General features: G+C 39.8%; 1 protein-coding gene and 1 long non-coding RNA gene across 6 annotated transcripts in view; one reads left to right on the forward strand and one right to left on the reverse strand.

Annotated features, from left to right (window-relative positions):
* The window catches only part of hoxb3a (homeobox B3a), a 52,695-nt gene that overhangs the window by 28,437 nt on the left and 13,676 nt on the right, over positions 1 to 10,582 (forward strand). For 2 of the 4 annotated variants that reach the window (XM_048198331.1, XM_048198340.1), the window contains exon 2: positions 903 to 1,106. The gene's annotated coding sequence lies outside the window, so the exon portion shown is untranslated. Of the gene's footprint in view, positions 1 to 902; positions 1,107 to 5,964; positions 6,042 to 8,914; positions 10,232 to 10,582 lie in introns of those variants that run through there. The other 2 variants (XM_048198358.1, XM_048198362.1) reach the window with 2 other exon arrangements.
* The window catches only part of LOC125273243, a 284,955-nt gene that overhangs the window by 23,124 nt on the left and 251,249 nt on the right, over positions 1 to 10,582 (reverse strand). The gene's annotated exons all lie outside the window — the stretch shown is intronic.

Here is a 10,582-nt window from a genome sequence, read left to right on the forward strand (position 1 = left end):
GCTGTGTGTTTTTTATATTACAAAGGAGCGGGTCGGTGCCATAGCTCAAACCCTGACAACCAAATAGATAATCAAGAAGACAAATGGCTTCTTTTGGAAGGCGCAGCCCTTGTATTAATTTTCATTTTCTTTTCTCAGAGCAGGTATTGAAAATATAGAGCCGGAGAAAATAACATTCCGTTTGCTGGCGTTGAACTTTACACAAAAGTATGGCCTTAAAATTGGTCTGCTAGCATTCCGTGGCACCGTGAAGATTTTCTATTACTTGCTTGTTGATATCAGAGAGGCCTTTTCGCCACACAGCCCACTAAAGCCATTTGTCTGTTTTCTCCCTTTTATTTATAAAAAATGCTGTCTGGACATAACGTCAAACGCTTCAAAAAGTAAAAATGTGAGGCAGTAAACCCATATCAGGTCCACTCTCTATAGTTAAAATTGTTAAATGTGCAAAATTTTCTTTTGCTAATAGAGCTATTAGAGTGGCATAAATATTTAGCACAGCTGTAAATAAACCTTATATATATATATATTATATATCTACATACACCCATTTTGTGATTTTGACTTAAATCTTACTTCCAAAGTGAGATGTATTTTTAAACGTGTCTCTCTTCAAAAGGTACTCTAGAATTTAAATGGATGCATTTGCGTGTGGCATCTGTATAGACCTTGGAATGCTATTGTTGTCACACATATTTTATTTATTTATTTTTTTAGGGGAAAAAAACCCTTTCTGCCACATTGGTTTGAATAGGAGTGAACAGATTTCTTTTGAGGGCCTCAAAAGTTCACCGCTATTATTTGCAGACAGAAGCCAAAAGAAAAATGTGAGAATTATACAGAAAAATCATTAATCACCGCTTCTCTTTAAACAAGTCTTCTCTCCTATTGTCATTCGGCAGCACAACTGCTCGGACCTTCTGCTAGGAGGGGAGTGAAATCTTGAAGGGCACTTGAAGACATCCCCCCTCCCTTCTCTACCATCTTCTATTCACCAAGTCATGCCACAAGAAAACTTTTTTGGCGAGGGATGTCCCATGAAGAATCTCTTGAAAATGTTAGCGCGAGTGAGAATCTTCGCAGGGCGAGAGATGGCAGCGTTCAAGGTACAGTACTTTTGTTTTATTTGAGTTTTATTGCTTTATGGCCTTCTCACAGTTGGGTAGCAGAGGCACATTTGTCGTGTTGTGCCACGGATGGATTTTATGGCTGCTTTGACAGAAAGGGTAGCGTTTGGGAACCGGCTGTCGTGTGTTTGTGATAACTTCTGGGTGTGTACCATCACAACTAAAGTGGTATGTTTTCCTTTTCGCTTTTGAGCAACACATCTGTGGAAATGTTAGATGGTGTATTTGTGGGTGTTGGTTCTGAAGTGGTGTCGAGAGAAAAAATCGAATGTGCACGTCAGCGTCTGTTTGTCCGTTCCTCTGCGCGTGAACGCGCATCTGTCTTCCACCAACACTGTGAATATGCATGAGTTGCAGTGCGCCATATATAGGCTACTTGTGAGCAATATCTGCATATGCAATATGTAAGACATCTCCCAGCTGCGAATATGACACGTTGCCCTAATGCCTGTTGTTAATGCCACTTTATTTCTTTTGCATATCATATTATTTGTGTGAGCGTGTGTATGTGTTTCCCTACGTTAAAACGCTTTTTTATTCCATCAGAGAGCTTGGGTGGCCACAGGTGCAAAGCGGCCGCTCTCTAGAATAAATTATTCGATGCTCTGTTGGTCAGACAGGAATGAAAAGCACCAAAGAGAATTTCTCGAGAGCAACTATTTGCCTAAAACAAACGACTTGTAGCAAATTGCTTCAATCGCATGTTGTGTGCTTAGATGAGCACGAATGCTCTGATACGGGCTCACCGCCATTTAACCCCTGCAAATCAATCTCTTGTGCGTATTGGAGAAAAGGCCAGTGGTTCTGGTTTACGGCTTTCGCCTCCCTCTGCGGACCTGTGTGGCATGAAGCGTGCCAAAAAAGACAAAAATATAGAAACCGATATTGAGGGAAGTTGAGGGATGACAGAAAAAAATCGATTCTTGCAGCAGGCAGAATGGCAGCAATGGGTTCAACTAGAGGACACGTTTTTCTGACCGATTAGGTCTGTTGCGAAGGCTCAGACTGACCCTTCTGAAACCCTTGACCCGGCGCGGACAGGACAGCGCTACGTGCTACATGGTCGGCAAAGCCCTAGGGCGAGTTTGTCATAACAGCGCGGCCGGGGCACTGTAACCCGAGGGCACCGTGCTATCTCTTCCCTCAGACAGTCTAGTAAACTATCGGGGGCCCTTAAAACAACAGCAGTCGTGGCCTTGCAAAGACCCATCCTTAAACATCTCCCGTCTTTTGGTTTGAACCACTTGAGAAAGGCCCGAATAGTCACCATGCGTGTCAAGACCTGCAGAATACACAGGGCGAGATTACTTTACGATTTCCTTTATATGTATTTCAGTAGCTGTATACTGTGAGGGAGGCCAAGAGGGCCTTCCGCTCCAGAAATATGACGGCTATTTTGTGTGACAACGCCTCGCATTGTATCATGTAAGCCCCCTCCTTCTTGCTTTCCTTGTTCTGGTCTCCACTCCCTCCTTCAAGGTTTGCTGGAAAGCTCGCCGCTTGGCCTTGTAACGCTGATGTGATGGTGTGGTGCCTGTTTTAGCTCACGCCGCTAATTGCGAAACAAATAGCCCTCGCGCATTGCTGAATTATTATTGTGAAAAGCCGCGGAGCGGAGGTCAGCACCGCATAGTCACAGAGATATATGGCCCGCGCGCGCCAGCTTTGTGGGCCTGGGCTGAGAGCCTGTGTGCGTGCGCGTGCGCGCGCGTTTGTGTGTGTGTGTGTGTGTGTGTGTGTGTTTTAAAGAGACACATATTAAGTAAGGCAAATCACCATTGTTAACACTGCCAGCAAAACGCAACCCCTCCCTTTTCTACCGCATTACTAATCTACTATTTCATCAATATTACTGTAATATTATCCAGCTCCATCTACACATGGCCTACTACAACTACTTAGTAAATATGTTTAATCTCTTGTTTTGAAAAATGCAGATTACGCGTGCATTTATTTCTTTAACTCTCCGTATCTCTCCAACTGGGCTCCTCTTCATTCGATATTAATATTTAACTAACTGAATGGTTGCTGCGATACAGATTCCATTATTTCCTGAGATAGCGAAGAATAATGAGTTAGCTCACTAAAGAGGAATATTCAGGTGCTTTATTTGTTGCTCTTTGCTTCTGAAAACGTGACTACTCATTTAATGTGCAACTAACAGCTCGCGCACATGGTGCAGCGATTCCTTCCACATATTACTGTTATAAAAATTAAGTTCGCTGATAGCACGTGATATATATATATATATATATATATATATATATATATATATATATATATATTGTTATTGATAATAATAATAATAATATTATTACATTACATTTAATACACTATTTGGGTTAATCCAAATTAATTCGTTTTCTTGTCCAGGTTGCAGAAAAAAACAAACAAACCTGACACTTGGAAAATGCACATGGTGACCTCAACAAGCCGCTGTCCTGCGAGTCTCTATCAAAGAATATAATTTTTTAAAAGGCACTATGCGTTCTGCCGCTTTTGACAGATTTACAGTCCCCAATAAAAGAGGGTATGCTCAGTGCCGTAAATCAATCGCCGCCGCTCTGTATAAACCTAGCCTTTAGCCAAACGTTCTGTTTACTTAAGCGCATGCAAAATCTGGAATATTCATTGACTGATTTCTCTTTATAATCTGAGCGCTCTCTCTTTCTATAATAATAATAATAATAATAATAATAATAATAATAAACCGGTTGTTTTATCATCATTATTGTTGGTCTTTCTAATGCACGTTTAGTAAATATTATATCTAATAAGGTGAATGTATTACCTGCAATTTTAAAAAAGTTAGACTGGTTTTAATTACAATGTAATTTTAATATAAGTGCTATTCCATTTTTTAAACGTTCATTTGAACTTTTTAAATGACTCTGATTCTTTTCTTTCGTTTTTCTACAGTTATTTCGTTTTAATTTTGGATTATTTGACCACCTAATGAAATTTTAACTCTAACCATTGCCCTAGAATAATTTAAAGACATGCAAAAACAATCGAGTTGTACTTTTGAATGATTTTTATTATTAGGCTTTTATTTTTTCTTTTCTGCTGTGTGAGAATTAGCCATTTCCAAATTTTATTTAGAAGTAAATACTGGAATATTTACCAAAAAAGAAAAGAAAAAAAAAAGATCCGTAGTATTTTTCATATAAACCCGAAAGATGTATCATGATTTTTTTTTTTTTAAAGTCCCATATTTCAAAAGCATTGCAGCACATGTGCAATCGTTATCCATTTTTAAATCACACAATTTCCTTTCATTCTTTCACAGCAGTAAACGCAGAGGCACATTTGCTTTAATCTTGATAGACAGTGGTGCTTTAATGTTACCACTGAAGTAATTCACATATTGCCTAGTTCATCCTATGTATTTGTTTGTATTTACACAGCTCTTGCATTCGCAATGAAAATGCAGAAAATGCATGGATTGAATTGCACACTGGCGAAGAAAATTGCAGAGATTCAATTGCACACAAAGCTTATCTTTATTGCATTCACCTTCTTTGGCAAATAGTCTAATTGCATTTGATAAAACCATGGCTACACTGCTGGCTACACTTTAATAGCGCGTTTTATTCGTTCCTTCGAGCTGTTTTGACTGATATTAGCTGTAGAAAAGACGCTGCAGATTCTTTGCTAGACTTCTTCGAAGCACACAGCAAGTCAGGCTATTGTTTGACCTTCAAAGTCTCTGTACTGCTCCGTTTCTTTTGACTCAGCCCCAGGTCTATTGTTTCCGTTTTGCCTCAGCGCTGTGCAGAAGGGCATCCCTACCATTGTTGCTTGGAGCTCGCGGCAGGGTCTCCACAAGAGACTTTTTTCTTCTTTATCTGTCGCACGTTACCTGTCTTTGCACAGCCTAACAATTCCAGAGAATGCTAAAAATAATAATAAAAATCCAAATTAAACAGTTTGATAGTTAAATGTTGGCAAATTTGAGCCAAATCAACCATCCATAAATCTACTAACTTGTTACAAAGGTGCTTTTAGCATTGAAAATGTTTAAACTGACTTAATTTCGATTAAATGTCAAACGCGTGGTTGTAGTGTTAAATAAGCTGGCAAAGAATCAGTGAATGAAAATTGGGTATGTGATATCAGTTGTAATGCCAACAGCCATTCATCAGGGTGCTTGTTATCGTAAGAATTTCTTCACAGAGAGAGAGAGTCTCTTTGTTATTTATCATTATTTTAATGCATATTCAAAGTAGTGTTACAAAGAAATAAAACAAGACATCAATATAACACTAAAGACAATAATTGGACTTGCAAATTGCTGCAAAATAGAAAAAAAATAAATGAAATATAAAATGTTGATTACAAAAGTAAGCTGTTTCATAGGAACATAATTAAGTAGGCTACGGAACTAATTTCAATTCAAAACACACATTTTAATAAAAAAGTCCGTAATAAAATACCTAGGCGTTATACAAGACAGAAAACTTGTACCACTTAAAAAATGTACCCATTATCATTATCCATGTCTACCATATAGGTAACAGTTCACCACATATACGCCCGTACCATAACAAACTTTTTCTTTTACCTTGTCCTGAATAGTATGAAGAATTTCATTTTACGAATAAAAAGAACAGAACAGCATGTAGTGTAGCTGTGGAGTGTTGGGTCATAGTAATCCCGCGAGCGTGCAAGCCGTGGTGCCCCCATCCCCCTCCTGGTCACGTGATTCATTAAATAATTAATGCAGTGGTTGCAGAATAGATATGTATTCGTCAGGAATATCGCAGACATGGTCTCCTAGTGTCTGACGTGAAATTCAACTGTCCTTTTAAAAACAAGCCCTATAGCGGAGCGAAAAAAAGCACAGGCAGAGACCCTCACGGAGGCTGCAATAAAACAAATTTGGACGGGGGAGCGTCTCACCGTGCGAAGCTTGTGAGTATACGAGGAAACGGGGAACGCCACTTCGACCGCCGCCACCGTTCCAGGCTTACCCGACTCCTTGCATTTATTTGCTGTTTTGTGGTGTTGTGGTAAATATCGTCCAGAAAGACTCATCCTCGCCATCCCTTGTCATCATGCATGTATGTCTCACAAACCCATTCCATCGTTTGAATTCAGCTGCCAACAGGAGTGATGCTACATGTCATTGCATTACACCGTGCTCCATTCATATCACTACATATATATTTTGAAAAGCAGCGTGTTTCTCTTCTTTTCCTCACCGTCCCACATAAACCATCTTTCTCCCTTCCTTTGCATGTCCCTCTCTCTCTCACTCTCTGTACCGTCTTTTCAGCCAGCTACTTCGCTTGATTTATAGTGATATGTGTGTCAGCGGCAGCGGGGCTGCCATTGTGTATTTGTGAGGGAGTTGTGTTGTTTATGGCCGTCTGCGCGATAAATCATTTCTCTTTGAAAATGATGGGCGAGCGACGATATGCGGGAACGAGGAAGAGATTCCCCGGATTACCGTTTAGGCTCGCCGACTTCTGATTCGAAAACGGCCCGCGAACCCTTCGCTTTCGCCCTCTACCCTCATCTTTAAGCCCCCCAAGTTGATTATCGCCAACGATTTACGACAATGGATCAGCGACTAATATGAAGTAGCTGCAGGTCTTGAGTTACTGAATATGCAATTACCAATTAAGGGAAGATTTGTTTAAATTTGGCAAAGCGGGAACGCCTCGTCGCCTTGTAAATCTCATAAAAGTGTCCGCGCCCGCCAGGAAACTCATAGCCAGGGGTCTCATACCTGGACTGCAGCTGTTTTTCTTCATGGTGTAAAAACCTAATTTGAGTACTTACTACTGAGCAGAAAGGGGCAGCTACTGCTTTAGTTTATTCTTAACTAGAACATTGACAGAGTTTGAATTGCCTTTAAGCTAAAAGAGGGTCACTGACACAAAGAAGATTTGTTTGTTTTTTTCCCTGATTTTCTTTTTTATGTGGGATAAACTTAGGCTAATAGAATGACATTGCCTGATTTAAGATAAGGCTTTCCGATTTACTTCAGTTACAGAAGGCATTCAATAGCCATTTTAGTCAAGTCTATTTTTTCTACAAGTGATTTCAATACTGTGAAAACTGAAAGAATAACACAGAAATCTGCCTCATTGGCTGGCATGCTATTTGAACTGGATTCCCCCCTCCTTATCTGTGCACGAGGAGGAGGCTTGTCAAGTGAGCGACTTTACCTGTAGTAAATCTTGTTTATGACGTGTTAATGTTATTTCGTAGAGATGGCAATAATTGTGTAATGCACATGCGCCGCTGAAGAAAACGTCCACAAACAAAGAGGTTAATCGATCTTTATTATTTTTTCACACAAACATAAACACACACATTATAATCTGTGATCTTAAGGTAAAAAACGATAACTGTTACTGCTAACTGCAATAACTGATCAGCAGGAATAATAATAATAATAGTAGTAGTAATAATAATAATAATAATGGATTTCTGGAATTCTTTGCCCCTTTGCTTAATCGCGACTGTTTTATTCACCTCCTTTCCACCTGGGTAGTACAAACCTTTGTGTAGCAAAATTAGAATAACTCCTTGGCTCCTATCAAATATTAATGGGCACACCGGCATGGCGAGCACCATCAAAATGTATAATTCCAGCAGCGCTCCTTGTTGCCCGGCGCTGTGTCAAAAACAATATCCGAGCTCATTTTGGAGGATGCGCAGGGGGCGAAAAGATGGGACATTTTTTTCGTGCAGGGACTCGCCAGGCGGATCTCATATCTGATTTCACGTGTTTAGTGACAGCCGAGGTTGAATAAATGATTCAAAATGCCAGTCAGTTTGGATAGACATTAAGAGTCCCCATATCTTTGTAGGGAAAAATGTGTTCAAGTGTAGTTATACGGTTAAGTTTACCACAAAAGTGTGAGTGATACAGATTAAATAATATTTATGTAACCAAATATATATCTTGTATATTTAATTGATAACGATTAAAACATTATAGTAACACTAATAGCCTACTAAAAATGCTACATTTTAAATCTTAGTATGCCAGCCGTAAAGATTACATATAATGCAAATGCCAGCATTAAAATCGTGGAATAAAGCCATTTAAATGCCCATAAAGAAAGCAAATCCAGATAATTGTACATCAATTTATTATGCATTCTGATACTTGATAGGTCTGTGTGTATGACGGGAGAATTTAATGCTTGTTAGTCTTTTTTTTCTTCTTGTTTATCAGACAGTATTCCGATAGTTCATCACTAGCGAGTTTCCTCAGTCTTTGGATTGGATGTCGGCCATATTGTCCTCTTATTGCATCCAAATGTACACTAACAAGATGGAGCGGTATATAAACTAAGCTGCTGTTTCGCTATCTAATCTTCAAACCTTCTATCATTTTGACTTTTTTAAAACAAACATTGCCACATTTGATAGACAGAACAGGCATAATAATAATAATAATAATAATAATAATAATAATAATAATTCTTATTATTATTATTAAGAAACTTCGGCATGGCTAAGTTAGATAAACCAACCCGTTTTCTGTGGAATACTATATGCAGTACATAAAAATACATTAAATTAATGTAGTGTATTTGTACCACTAAACGATCACAGTTTGATGTTCAACGATTATAGTTGTGTATTCGCCATCACTAAACGATGATAGCCAGTATACAGCTATGATCGTTGGACATTCAACAATCACTAAGCATGGTGACTATATGCAATCATGTTTTTTGGTCCCATACTAAATCTTTAAGTCCTTTTGTCTTTCATTGGATTCGTCATTTTATTAGCACAGCAGTAGCAGTTGTACGCTGCTACGATTTATTTTATGTTAGCTTAGGTGAGTTTTCCAGGTGTTTCCCCTGTCTCCTAACGCACGAATAATTACCCATTTGGAAATAAATCAATATCAAACCTCTCTCTAATTCATAACGGTCTACACAGAGCAACGATTGAAAGCACATGAAAAATGAGCAGAGAAACGCTATCCAGAGGCTACACGCGGGATTTTCATCCATTTGAGGAGCATGGGGGAGCGCGATAAGAGAATTCAGCCGGAAATGTTCGAGCCAGCGTCTGCCTTTTTATGCAGTGGCTAAGAATAGCATGGATATTATCATCACACTTTTAAATAGTTATAATTGAACTTCCGTCTATGTCTGCTGCGTGTGTGTGTATGAGCGCACGCGCCTGTTGTTTTCTGCTATCTCTGCGTGGGTAGTATACAACCTAGCACACAAAAGCCTCGAAGAACGAAAGCCAAGTGCAGTGACTTAACTTGGAGGTTTGCAATGTAAGGCTAGTGAATGCAGGAAATAGGCATTTGAGCAAAGCTAGTAAAGCAAAATCGACTGAAGCCAGAGCTACCAGATGAAATACTGCGAGAGCTTTTTTGTAAACTCAAGAAAATAGCAAGTAGCCTATAACGCCTTTTATATCTATTGGAATTTGGCATCATTCCCTTAAAATAAAAAAAGGAGACAAGAAACGTGTTGGATGTCGACAGGAAAGGGAACAATTATCGGAATGAGGTTGACCGTGTTCGCCCTTGCCGAAGCCTGCAGGTTGCAATAACCATATGGCCCATGTGTTGGCCCCGTAGCCGTGCAGTCCCCTATTGGACAAACGAACCCCGTTGGCTTCTCCACCCTGTGTGTCCTGTCAGTCCACTGGTTCACTAGTTCACCGTGTCAATCCACCCTGCTCCGTGCAAGCAGCGAGAGGCAATCAGACAGCTTGAGGCTAGAGGTGGAATCTTTCGCCTGCTGGTGAGTGGTGCTCCAGAGCAGTCACACGCTAAGACTCAAAGCCTGGGGTTCGGCTGAAGGAAAAACGCTGAGCTCCCGGAGAATTGGGATCGTGGACGCCTGAGTGGAGTTGTGCGCGCATTAGCAGTTCCCAACACGCCTATGAAAGCTGTGATCCACAAAGTAGCCTAATTTTGTTGTTTTATGTAACCGTTTAAATCGATAAGGAAGCTATAAAACGTTACCATCTCGCATCGAGCAAAAATTATTTCAAATCTATAAAACAATCCTTTCATGGCAGCAAATCTGTTCCGTCGTTTTTTATAAATATTCCAAAATCAAAGGCCCATCTTCGGCGGAGATACCGGGAGGAATGCTGGATGTCAGGTAAGATTTGCAAGCTTCGAATGATGCCGCATGCCTGGACTCTTCCTTGTGTTCCGAGCTCTTCTGCCGACAAGTCATTAATTATCCGTTGTGTGACCTAGAGTCATCCCTGGGTGTGCCCGACTTCGAAAACTTTTTTCTTTGTTTTCAAACAACCGAAGACACTTGCCTTCAAATTGGTAACCGATGAGGTCTAAAAGTTGGCTGATTCTATTCATACCTCACTACATTTCTTTTATTACTCTTGGTTCTGTAACGTTCTTTTTTTTCTTTATTCAGTTTCTTTCATCAGACTAATTTCTCAAATTCTTACTGATTGGAAAAGTGTGGAGATTCGCGCAGAGGTCTGAA

Source organism: Megalobrama amblycephala, linkage group LG1 (genome assembly GCF_018812025.1).
Source record: "Megalobrama amblycephala isolate DHTTF-2021 linkage group LG1, ASM1881202v1, whole genome shotgun sequence".
Classification (NCBI taxonomy): Eukaryota; Metazoa; Chordata; class Actinopteri; order Cypriniformes; family Xenocyprididae; genus Megalobrama; species Megalobrama amblycephala.